Source organism: Phalacrocorax aristotelis, chromosome 1, assembly GCF_949628215.1.
Source record: "Phalacrocorax aristotelis chromosome 1, bGulAri2.1, whole genome shotgun sequence".
NCBI lineage: Eukaryota > Metazoa > Chordata > Aves > Suliformes > Phalacrocoracidae > Phalacrocorax > Phalacrocorax aristotelis.
Genome location: NC_134276.1, coordinates 148,231,700 through 148,244,830, shown reverse-complemented (window position 1 = coordinate 148,244,830; position 13,131 = coordinate 148,231,700). Strand labels below are relative to the sequence as shown.

Here is a 13,131-nt window from a genome sequence, read left to right as displayed (position 1 = left end):
TTGTTGTCAGTGTTTTTATTACAGGGGTAGTTTATTGAAATTGAAAAGACTGAAATTCAGTGTCCAGCACAACAGTTGTTGTGCTCTAGCTAAAAGGCAGTAGTGGCTCTAGACCTCTGCTTATGTTCTAGAAGGGTCAGTCTCTCTCATGTTTTAGCAAATTTAATTCAGCTTTACTCTTACTCTTTTAAAGAATGTGTAAGAGGTGTCACCCTTCATCATAGCAGCAGCTGTGGTTCCTGCTAAATATCGGGGGGTGAAGCATAATTGACACGGGCAGATTGACAGTGCAATGCAACAATTTTGACACTGTAAATAAAAACTTACATGGGTCTAATCTTTCTAGTTAGCACCAGGATTCCCATTAACTTGCATGGGTTGAGAGGCTGACTCAATGACCGCTGAGCTCAGGGCTGCAATTTCAACGACCTTAGAAAGGCAGAGCAAAAGCTCTGGGGAAGAGCATTGCCAAACAGGCACAAAAGTGCCTGGGGTTTGCTGCATGATGGTATAAACACAGGTCCAAGGTGGTAGGTTGAGCAGGCAGCCACAGTAAAGACAGACAGCTCAAAGCTGGATGACAGGAAGGGAGAAAGCAGGAAGATGCTGCAAAGACAAGTTTGGAGGAATGCTTCTGGAACCATGTGCCTTGCTACACCTCTAGTTGACTAATCAGAAGAGTTACAAGGCTAGTGACAGAAAAAAACAGATGTGGTGAAAGCACAAGCTAAGACTAGACTTCATGCTTTTCAGAATCACCACTTTAATTTGCTTCTCTTATGCATATGAGAAATGCTCAATTTAACACATAATAGCAGCCAGCAGACCAAGTTTCATGCCTGCAGGATGTCCTTCAGCAAGGGCAGCTAACCATTGCTTTCTGCAGGTACTGTTCATGCCTGCTTTCATCTAGGGCAATGTGTGGCCTCAGAGAAAGCATCAGGCACTCTGATACTAGGTATATCATTCTCTCTTTTTTTTCCTTCCCCGCAGTTCCATCCATAGTAGGGGAAAAATCAACAAATGCTAATTACAAGTCTTTTGAGGCATCAGAAACAAGGGCTGGAAGCCGTGGTCTTATACAGGTTGGAGATGACCTGCCACTTGTGATGGTGCTTCACAGGACTTCAAAATGGCTGTGAGGACGGAGTTTAATTGTAGAAGGGGTAAAGCAAAGGTTCATATTAAAAAAAAATAGATTTAACTTCCAGTATGAACTTTGCCTTTTTCTGTCACCTTTCTTTTTTCTTTTTCTATCTTTAGGTGTCACTTTGGACAGTGTCTTATTTCCTGTGTCCTATGTCCTATTTCATGGGGGAAAAATGGAACTTCTTCTATTTAAAAACTTGCTTCAGACAACCATTTTAGCAATTTCTGCACTGCAGTATCAGAATACTCTGCCTGCTGTGCAGATAGTCTTGAATCAAAACTGGGATAGAATACGATGGTGCTTCTTTTGGAGTTCATGCATTTGAAACCTGTATATGATGCTTCTGAAGAACCTCACCAGCATCAGTAAAAAAGCTGACTAATATTTGTCTGACTACATACCAGAAGAACAAATACACACAAAACCCAAGTGCTCTGTAAATAACGTAAAAGGTCAATTAAGAAACTGAAATGTAGTCATCAGGAGGTTGAGAAAGCCTATTTGTGAAATCTGATAGATTAGCAAATCTACTCAAATAGAACTGTTTTATACTTTATAAACATCTGTTAAACATTATAAAAGTACACTTCAAAGGCAGAAAAAATAACATCTATTAAATAACTAGTTATTAAAATTGCTGCTTATGTAAGAAATTCTCTGGGAAGCTCTGGGACTATGGTACCACATCATCTTTGAAAAATTTTATTCTCCCTTTGGTAAGTATTCTTGCAAAACTTTCCATACTTTAGTCAGATGTAACCAGGAACCTTAGCCCGGTTCTGTCTTGCTGCAGGGTAGATGTAATGTCTATCTTGTTCTATGGCAACTTTTGTCTGTGAAAGTGCGTGACCAATGTGAGATTTTAGTTTAGGGTAAAGCTATATTTTGAGAAGTATATTTGTTTATTTTTCCTTGCATAGTCATAATTAAAAATCATGTGGGAAAGCCATTTCCTTCTTCATTCTGCCAAAAGGTAACATACCAACAACCAAATCCATCTCTCGAGAAGGCCCAGGAGGTCCCTGTGAAGAGTGCAGACAGGACCTCCTCTGCAAAAAGCTTTTTCTCTGCTTGTCCTACAAAAGACTGCTGCAGCCATTTCTCCCCAAGTCCTACTTTTTTCCCAGTGAAATGTTCTTCTCTCTCTTTCTCCTATTCAAGCAGGGGGTGTGGCTAAAGGGCAGAACTGACAGGAAGCAAAACTTCCGTAGCTTTTTCCACAGTACCTAAGCAAGCGCAAGGACAAGTACAAGACACGGACGTACTAGAGCGAGTCCAGTGAAAGGTCATGAAGATGACCAGGGGACTGAAGCATCTCACATATGAGGAGAGGCTGAGAGAGCTGGAACTGTTCAGCCTGGAGAAGAGAAGGCTCGGGTGGGATCTTATTAATGCATATGACATATTAATACCTGAAAGGATGGTGCAAAGAGGACAGAGTCAGGCTTTTTTCAGTGGTGCTCGGTTACAGGATGAGAGGCAATGGACACAAACTGAAACACAGGAAACTAAATTTAAACACATGTAAAAACTTATGGGGTTGTCAAACACCAGAACATGTTGTGTAGAGAGATTTCGGAGTCTCTACCCTTAGAGATATCCAAAACCCAACCGGACAGAGTGCTGAGCAACCTGCTGTAGGTCACTGCTTTGAGCAGGTGGAGTGGACTAGACAATTGCCAGAGATGCCTTCCAACCTCAACCATTCTGTGATGCAGAGCAGGAACATTAAATACTTTGCCAAGCAGAATCTAAGCAAGAAGATAACAGAGGGAAAGAAAGTAGTTTCTTACCCAGTTGCTGTGTTTGCCCTCTATGAGTGAGAATGGTTTGCTAATTTACTTTTATAATTTTTTTTTTCAGGGAGATGGTTTTAGAATTGCTGATCCTCAAACCTTTGCTATAAGTGAGAATTATTTTGGCATGATTACCCCATTCCTTCAAACTGCATGTTTTATTTTAGGGACTTTGTTCAAACATATATAATTATCTATGCTAAGCAGTTTTTCATACATTCTAAGGCTCTTGTCTTATTGCACCTAGTTGACGGTTTTATAATTCAGGAGTAATTGAATTGCAATTATTTTTCACGATGTATGGTATGGTTTTATATCATGTTGCTGACAGATATTCTTTATGATGTTGTTTGGTCTAATGGGAAAATTAGAAGTAGCTCTATCATATAGAAAGATGGTTTTTTTGTGTCATGTTACAGTTTGTAGATGGCACTTGGGATATTTTCTTTTGACATATAGATTTTTAGGTACAGACTGAAATGAGATTCTAAAGCAGGGTTCACAGTTGAGACAATATTATCTGTACCTCCAAGATGATTTCAACTATTCTCCCATAGTGACAGTTCATTTATATTCTAGTCCATTTAGTAGACTGGTTAGTATTCTAAAACACATATATAAGTACTATGTGATTGTGGAGTTTCTGCTCTAAATTCATCCCTGACCCAATGTAACTGGTTTCAGAGAAGCCATGAAAAAATATCAGCATCTTTTTTAGAAGCAAATATTCATCAGAACAGGGGACTGACAGTAGATCTCCCACCTCACTGAAGAGCTTTCCAACCACTGCAGTGCCCAGATAGTCTCTTAATCTCTCCTGTTGGAGCTGTAACACATTGTGTAAAGCTTTATGAGCTGTAGGGACGCTGACTTTGTAACCTAGAGATTAGGGCTGCTCTCCTGAATTTGGGGAGCAGCAAATTCAAGGCTCTATGTCAATGAATAGTTGATTTTGTCTATAACATAGAGAGTCCTCAACAGACAGGGGTGAGAAAACACTTCCTGAGAAAAGGAGTTTGGCACACTGGATCTAGGAGAATGGTAGAAAAAGAGTGCTGAATGCTAGAGCAGGCATCCTTTTACAAAGCTAAAAAAAAATACTTGATTGTTTTCAGTTTTGCCCACAAAATAATATTTGGAATCTCACAAATTTTCATGGGATGGGTCAATGGTCATATGAATTCCAGATAATCTGTCCATATGAAATTCTCATAAACAGATGATCACATAAAAGCTGTTAACAGAAAGTTCCCGATAGCCATCTTAAAACTATTTTTATTTCCCCCATCCATTCATACACATTTCAGCCTTGTAAACTGGTACAGGAAAGAATGTAACATAACTTTATTTATTCAGCTGCAAACTTGAATATCCACAAGCTGAAAACTCTGTGAGTTACTGCAGACCCTGTCTACAGAACCTCATGTGGTGTGGTTAAGGGAGAAACTGGCAGAATTGAAAGTTTCTCCTAGTAATGGACAATATTTTCATATTAATTTTTTTTTTTAATGGAGTCAGTCTTTATGAAAGATGTCAGCATTGCCAGCAGGTCAAGAGAGGTGATCCTTCCACTCTGCTCAGCACTGATGACAGCATGTCTGGAGTACTGGGTATAATGTCCTCCATTGTCAGCAATTTGCCTAAAAAGAGTGAAACTGAAGTAACACTCCTAATCGGAGGATATATACAGTAGAACTGTTTCAAAATTAGCTTTTATTCTTGCAGTAAAGACAGACAGGTTGAAAATTTGTACCAAGCATGATCCAAACACAGGTATTTTTAATTTTTTTTTTGCTAAGAGTTTCAGGATACATCTTCTAGACGTGGATCTGAACTGAAACCATGAGTCTAAACAGGTCTGGGCAAGTTTGGATATTGATGTGACCTCCCAAGTGCAGGCAGTTCTTGAAACTTTCTGTTATGTTTGACATTCAATGTGGAAGCCACATATTTCTTCTAAAGTGAGAAGCCACATGCTGCTGCTTTTTTTCCTCTGGCACACAGCTATGTCAGGGTGTCTGTGTCACCTGCATTTAACTATCGTAATGACCTTTGACTGATGTCCCAGCACACCGAATTAGCAAACGACAAGTAGTACAAAATGTTACTCCTAGTACCTAATCCAGCATAAGGAAGGGTAATAAGTAGCTCAGTTGTACTTTTATTTATGGAAATAAGAAACCAAAGGTCTCTTAGGATGCTACAGACAATACAATCCAGGCTGAGCTCTTACTTGATTTTCTCCAGTCTTTTGAAACCTTTGTGGAGAAAAATGAGCCTGAATAAGAATCCTAGATCTAAAACCCCTGGGAATAAGGCTCATCCCTAATTTGAAATAGGCATGTCATCAGGAGTTTCCCTCTTGCTGAGGAGGATTGTATCATGTTACTTCCACATGTTTAGATGTAGATGTATACGCATCCTAATAATCAGCCTTCTTTTTGCTTGTCTTCTCCCTGTATGGCATAGTGAGACCATAGAATTCACTAAAGGCCTCCCACCCTCACCATATGTATGTTTGAAGCATACTGGTCTGCAGAGAAACGTGTACACCTTTTGCTGCAATCAGCTCTTCTGAGTCCTAATTTTCAAACGCAGATGACAAACGCTCAATATTTTAGTAATAATTCTGTGGAATTCCATGCACAGCTTCTGAAAGCATAGTCTGTGTGCAGCAGCAGGTCACATAAACAGTTTTATTTAGTTTCCGAGGAAGTCAGCCAGTGTTTGGGATAACACACCGTGTTCAGTCAGTGGCACAGATCATAATCTCTCCATCTTTCTCCCCTGTTGTTCCTTTTCCCAGTACCCTTGTACCAGAGTTTGAGAAAAGGGCTGCATAGAGGCTTAGATCTCACCGTTTCTGCCGCTAGGATTTTTACAGCCTCCACATGTTAGTCCACTAGCACACAGGAACCTTAGCAAAAGGCAGAATCCTTGGTCCAAATATGAGTCTCAATGCGAGAATGGTTAGTCTTATAAGAAGTGCTCAGCCCCCCAAGTCATCACATCAACCCGCAAAAGCTATGGCTGCCTGATGCCCATGGAAAGGCACGGGATGTACTCAGACACCAGCCTTCTGGCACTGATGCCTCCAGATTTCAACACAACACAACTCATCACCTGATCGCTTATGAGTTTCACTAAAATGCTGTCACTGAATCCATCTAGTGCTTTCTTCCTACGGTCCTTCAAAGAGATGCAATGGAGAGGTGGAGTACACTGTATGGAGGCAAAAAGAGAAGGAAACCCTCATTTGATCTCTGGCCTTCAGAGTTTTAAACCACTGTACAGCTTATAATAAAGCACCCGTAGTTGTCTTTTAATATGATAAGGCATCATATATGCTACTGATTTATTGCTGGAGACAAGACAGGTTAGTGTCTGTTGCATGTTATAAGTGATTTAGCTATCATTTCAAACAAAGCATGCTTTTTTATTAAAAGCAGTTCAGTTCCCTGTTTTAAAGCCATCAATACATAGAAAAAGGAGAGGGACACCAGATACCAAGTTAGTAGAGAGTGAAAATAGTATGTTGCTATTAAAAAAAAAAAAAAAAAGGACATGGCTAAGGAATCATTATTGCAGAAGCATGATTTTAAAGGTGCACTGACACTCTCAGTAGAGGGTGCTCAGATCTGACAAGAAGGTGCTTTTGAAAATCAATGGACATTACGAGACTCAGAGTATGTTCAATGGCTTGCACTGATGATGTGTGAGAGTAAGGAAATGTATTTTGTTAACATGTAAGTGTGTGCAGCATCTGTACTTAATTCCTCTGGATGTCTCGCCGTTGAACATGACAGGTAAAAAGCCCTGATAATTAACTTCAACCTAAACATAGTGGATTAACTTTTTCAACTTCAGTTATTGTTTAACCTGACTGATTTTGACTGAAACGGATTAAAAAGGCTCATATAATCTTTTCCACTGATGGAACTGTTGGGTGCTGTGATGTCTGTCCCAGGGTAGTGATGTCTTCAGCTGCAAAGGTTTATGAAGGGAAGGTTTGCCCATGCCTCAAATGCTGAGATCAATACGTTGTGTAACTTTATAGCAGGCTGTACTTCTGGGCCTCTGCTATTTGATCTGACCTGAATACACTTTTTCCTGACTACTTATGGCAGTTTAAAGACATCACTGAATTTCCAAAAGTATAGTTACTCCCACCTAAATTCCAGCCAAAGAGATCTGAATTTGTATTTGGAAATATTGTTTTCAATTCCTGCTTAAAAAATATACTACAACCATCAACAGCTGTTACACCCACTATTCAGCGCTCACACAGAATGCTTGTTGTGTTCAATACAAGAACCGCCTGCAATATCTGTCTGTACAGTCTTCAAAGAATGGACGCAATTTAAAAGAATGAAAACCAGAATAATTATTATTAACTCTGTTTATATTTGATACATCTTTAAGATTAGGAGTTGTTGGTTTTTAAAAAGTCAACTTTAAATTTCACTCTTAATTGCTGGTGTGTGAATTTCAGGATAGAAATACAATTACTTACATGGATTACACAGTATTTAAAAATAATCCTCCCCCATTCTGAGACATGCAATATACTACATTTTGAAAAAATCATTTTTTTTAGAGAGGTGCGCTTGAATGTGCAATTCCAAAACAATATAATCAGACCAAATAGCTTTATCAAAGATAGCAATTCAAAGCTTTTAGTGCAAATGCATCACAAATGCTTATACTTAGAAATTCTCTTTGTAAGATTGTGTTTACAGACTCTGCCACAATAGGTAAAAGAACAAAAATATCTTTGATGATTTAGCAGAGAAAAGGGTAGTACTGAGAAAGAGATGAGAAAGAGTGGGATGCAAGACACTATTGAAAAATAATTGATACTGTTACAGGAAGAAAGGCTAAACTCAAAAAGAAAGACAGAGAGGGAATAATAATGAAATAAATTTGGTATTAGGTGCTCGCATTTTACAATTAGATTCATAAGCATTTATACATCAGTAAAGTTTTGTCACATTCATACTGCACATTGACCTAAACCCACATTTGAGTTTCTCAGCTTTCCCCCCTATTGCTTTCTCCTTGACAGACTTTTTGAAGATCTTAGATACAAAAATCTCTTAGTGAGATGTACATCAAGTTATTGTATTTGTGGCAGAAGAGATGAAGGTGGAGGAATGCAAACCAGGTTTTGGTTATCACACCAGAATCTGGCAGGAAAAGAAAAGCAAAGGGACATCCTAATTTCCTCCCCCAGTTCCTCTGGCTGAGTTGGAATGGTGAAGGAGAAGCCTAGGTGCCATGCAATGCACAAGGCGACCACATGGGCTATGCTGTTTAACAATGATACAGCCATATCCTTAAAATTCTTGCCTTTCTCTATGTGTAACAATGGGCGTCAATTTTGGAGGGAAGACCTCAGGTTTTAATACTAAAATGTCTGGAAGTGGCCCAAGAGATCAGTCTGCACACATCTAAAAGGAACCAATACCTCAGCATCTTGCAAACAGACCTTTAGTAAAGATTACATTTAATTTTTACTACCACGGTATCTCTCTATCTGCTATACACAATCCCCTTCAGTCTCCCTTCCCAAACAAAATGCCACAAACATACTTAAGAGAGCAGTAAGACTTTAAGACAAGTACTTTAAAAATAGTAAGTGTTAAACTTTGGGTGACCTGTTGAAATCTGTTCAGTCTTTTTTTTTTTTTCCTGGGTTGTGAATAGTCTTTAATTAAAAAATAAAATTTGTTAATAATCTCAAAGCCACCATGGATTTACTCTGGGGATAACTGCCCTGAAATGACAGTTTCTGTAAAACTCAGCTTTACTTTGTGCAGAGTGTGGAAACTGTGGAGTGAATGAAGTAGTGGGGTAGGGCTACAGACTGCTACTAACCCCAAGTGTTAAGCTAAGGAAATCAGGTTGGTTTCCACCTTTTCCTTCCAGGCTCCACCTTTTTTCTTTTGCTATAATCTCTGCCCCATCCTCTCCATTCTTCCACCCTGCTGCTATTTATACTTATCTCCAATTTAACCTGGCCTCTGTTTACTTTTTTCTATCCCAGCAAACTCTTATTATTCCTGTGCAGAGAGCAGCAGGAACTGAGATTTCTGTATCATTATTCCTCTTCAGTCTGTTACCAGACTCCTTTTTGTTACCACTACCTTTTTCTTCATTCTCCCTTTCCACAGTTCTGCCATCTTTTCTTTGGGGGGAATGGAGAGGCAAAGAAAGATGTGAAAAAACAGACGCTGGCGAGAATGTATTTTTCTTAGAATATGCCAGTTCTCTAAAAATTGAACAATTACATTACATGGGTTCAGATTAGCAAAAATCCGGCAGATGCATGCTTATCAGGCCAGACTCGTGCAACACTTGCCTGCCTTGCTGTCCGCCACTCCCACGGCAGCCTGCTGGCTGGACTGCCTTCAAGTCAGGAGTGACAGATGCTCCAGTGTCTACATCTCTTTAATCATCTACCAGGGCTGGGATCCTCAGGCCAACAGCTGGACTTTGGAACAGCTGTAACACACGCCAGCATGGGTGTTTCCATCAATGAGAACTTAAAAACGTTGGGGTCTTCTTCCAAAGCTGCCACAAACACAGGTTCAAAATACTGACTAACTCTATGAAGTTGAATTATGATTTTTTTGTTTTAACTCTCTCCACCCTGCAGGCTAGGTGGAGGTTAGCTGGGACAGTTGGGAAATGGAGTTTTCCTCCTCCGTGTTCCAGTGCCTAGAGCTCCAGCAGCTTCTGGCCAGAAGCACTAAAACCAGCAAAAATGGATGTAGTTGCTGCCTGCAGTTGGCACGCACTTAGGAACAGGGAGGGGATGGACAATGCCCTGTGCAAGGGGAATCTTCTGAAGATGCTGGTGCTACAAATCCAACAATCCTTCCAGGGCATACAAAACGCAGATTTCAGAGGAATATACAGTTACTAAATACAGACAGATATTTAGCTTATTTGGCAAGTGTTTCATGGGATAAGCTTGGTTCCAGTGGCTTTCCATAATTTCAAGTTCACATTTCACGGAAGACTTGCAATGAGTTTATGCCTCCCAGATTACCTCACTACATCAAAATAAACACCGAACTCAGATTGGTTCTTACATTTACTTCTGGTTGATAGAGCACATGACTTGGTCTGGCTCCTTCCAAAAGAATCATGATTCCACCTGAAAAAAAAAATAGCAGGGAGATGTTTAATATGGTTGCAACTATCTGTTAATATTCAGGCAGCTGACAGAAGAAAAAAATAGCATAGTTACATAGTCCTACTGCAGATACGTTACATTTGTAAAATAATCTGCCAACACAGTGCTTGCAGCTCATGTTTGTTCGCATAGTTCAGAGGAATGTTTCCTAATCATCCAAAGAAGTTTACAGTGTTGTGTTGAGTTGACACCAGTTGAAATCAGGTCAGCAAGCAAGAGATCCATCATGAAAACAGCTGTATAGCACTTGTGTGTGCTGTGCAAGTGGCTGCTGCTTCCAGTTTGGTGATGAAATCACAACACACATTTTTCACAGTGAAAGATTTTGGCAGTCACACAAGCATGCTTTCATGGAGTTGTAAAATCCTGAGCAGATCTAAGCTTGAATATAAAGTTTTAAGACTTTAAAACTTCTTTCTTCTCATGGTCCATAGTGTGTTTCACCTCTGGATTTTGCAGGTAAACCTCAGTAGGTCTGGCAGAGTTTGCCCTTCTCTGTGAGAGAAAATGGAATATATCAATGAAGATTAGGTAGGATTTCAAGTGTTTGGCATTGAATAAGGGAAAGCATTAGGTTTCAGAATATGTATATGAAGGTAGCCATTAATATATTTGCTATGATATATAGAAGTGTGTTTAAAATGCATCTTATCAGAGCACCAACTGTTTTTCAACAACTTATTTGTGAATTTTAAAGTGTGAATGTGCATTCAGAGGCTCAACCTGCGAGTCTTCAAGAGTTTCAGTTTTCACAGGATGTCTCCAAATAGTCACTTTTGAAAACATGGTCTGTTGCTAATTAAGTCTGGCACGTTTCTGTCAGATAGGCAGGGAATGTTATTTGCCACACTAGAAATGGGTCATTTATGATACAGAGAATTTGTGGCCCGCTTGCAAATCAACAGCAGGACCAAATATAGAAACGAAGAATCCTAAATAAGATCAGAGGAGACACTAAGATCCTAAATCATGGCTCTATTTACATATGAATGAAATCAAAGCGACTCCGAATTTAACATGGGAGGGGGGAAAAAAAGCACCTTTATAAAATATACAGCAGCGTGATAATGAGATCATGGGCTTGATGTGTGGGGTACACTGAAGCCTCTCTGTCACCGGTACTGAGCATTCTGTTGAGAGAATAACTTCTGTCCTGAACCCACAGAATTTTTCCAGGCAGATGTTCTCTAAATAGTTCTGCCTTGCAAAAAGGCAATTAATTTAAGTGACTCTCATTTTTCCAAAATCAGACACGAAAAAAAAGCTTACCCAACTGTAATCCTTATCAGAAACCCTTGGCAAGAATTGTTTTTCACTGCCTATTTGAAGTCAGAAAACAAATACTATACTCCAAGTATTGCAAGATATTTAGCAATTTTTTTACAATGGCACAGACTTCTATTCAGCCCTCAGGAGCGGCTTCGTAACATGGTGACACTGTGACTTCTGACAGTTAGCAGACATAAAATGGTCTTATTCTGCACAAGAGCTGGATCCTGAGAAATTCTGTGCTCAGCGGTAAGGCTGCTGATGCTACTGTCAGGAACCTTACATTTTCCTGCCTCAGTGAAATTTTTTTGCCACAGTCTTGTCATCATTAATGATATTTAACACAGCCCATAATGTGCTACCATTATCCGTGGCCATAGGAAAACATGGTCTGTACCTGAAGCTGCTCACAGTCTTTCTGATTTGGGCCTTATCTGCACTCAAGACCTCTCCCAGCATAACATTTTGGTTGCCTTTTTTCTTTTCACTGTTACTGTAACACCAATAAAAACTTCAAAATGCAATGCAATAGAAAATCACCACAGATAGCTCCCCTTGCTATACAGGGACGACTACGTGACTGAATGCTGTTTTACAGGGCTGTAACAACAACCTATGGGTTGTATTACTCTAACTACGGTGGTATGTTTAAAGTGGCACAATTTTGGAGCATAGGCAAGGCCTTATTTACCACTTGAGGTATAACAGTGTCATAAAAAATTATATTCTGTAGATAAATCATCCCATGATGGTGGCAAAATACTGCGTTTAGCATCTCTCTGTGCCAATAAGAGACCCAAAAAGGCTTCAGTCACCTGCTAATGAAAAACAGACAGGATGCTTATTTTCATTACCTTCAAAGTTTTTTGATATTAAGCTTGGTATTTATCAGGAATTACTGCTTTCATTTCCCCTGTGGAAATTCAAACTTTGTTAAATAACAAAGAGAAAGATTTCCCAGTGTTTTCCTGATTTTTCAACAAGCTGTGATACTGAGCTTTTGCATTCCCTAATCCAAACCTGTGCTGATCATACCTCAGGAGACATTACTGTGTAAAGAAATATCAAGCTACATTGTCCCCACTCGGTGTGCATTTTGTGCTACAGAGGGACAGGGTACTTGTCACCTGGCTGCTGCTCCCTGCCCATATGCAGCCAGGTTCCCAGAGTAAATACTAACCTCCTAATGCTGTGGTGGTGTCTATCATTTGGGAACAGCTGGAGTATTATAGGATCTATTCATTTTCCTTTTTTTTTTTTCAAAAATTCAAAAAGGACATTGGGGTTTCCTGGAGATCCAGCTTTCTTTTATCTACCATCTGTCCCATCAGTTACTTAAGCAGGTAAGGCTTAAGAAAATACTGCCCAAGCATGTTTTTGTTTTTTTGAAAATAGGTTAGACTATATTCTAGTTTTCGCAACACGACAAAGTGAGCTACAATCATGTGCCACATTGGAGAACATAATTTAGCTCTATGCTTCCTCATTTTTAACTCTTTATGCCTTCAGGCTATTGGGTACCTGTTTGCAAGTCCACAGCTTATGTGTAAGAAGGAGAAATAAGCGGGATCCAACTTAATATTGCTGCTAGTAATGGAACTTCATCATGGCAGGACTTCACAGCAAGCAAATGCATGGCAGTGGCATGTATGTATTCTTACTGGCTGTGAACACCTTCTGTACAACTCACACAAACCCTACCAAACCAGCAGAAG

The 13,131-nt window shown here is 39.6% G+C and overlaps 1 protein-coding gene across 1 annotated transcript in view; it reads right to left on the bottom strand.

Annotated features, from left to right (window-relative positions):
* The window catches only part of SLC15A5 (solute carrier family 15 member 5), a 63,746-nt gene that overhangs the window by 36,485 nt on the left and 14,130 nt on the right, over window positions 1-13,131 (bottom strand). Inside the window, exons 2-4 of the mRNA XM_075114967.1 lie at window positions 10,044-10,108; window positions 6,070-6,168; window positions 2,563-2,643 (exon numbers count right to left, since the gene is read on the bottom strand). The gene's annotated coding sequence lies outside the window, so the exon portion shown is untranslated. The remainder of the gene's footprint in view (window positions 1-2,562; window positions 2,644-6,069; window positions 6,169-10,043; window positions 10,109-13,131) is intronic.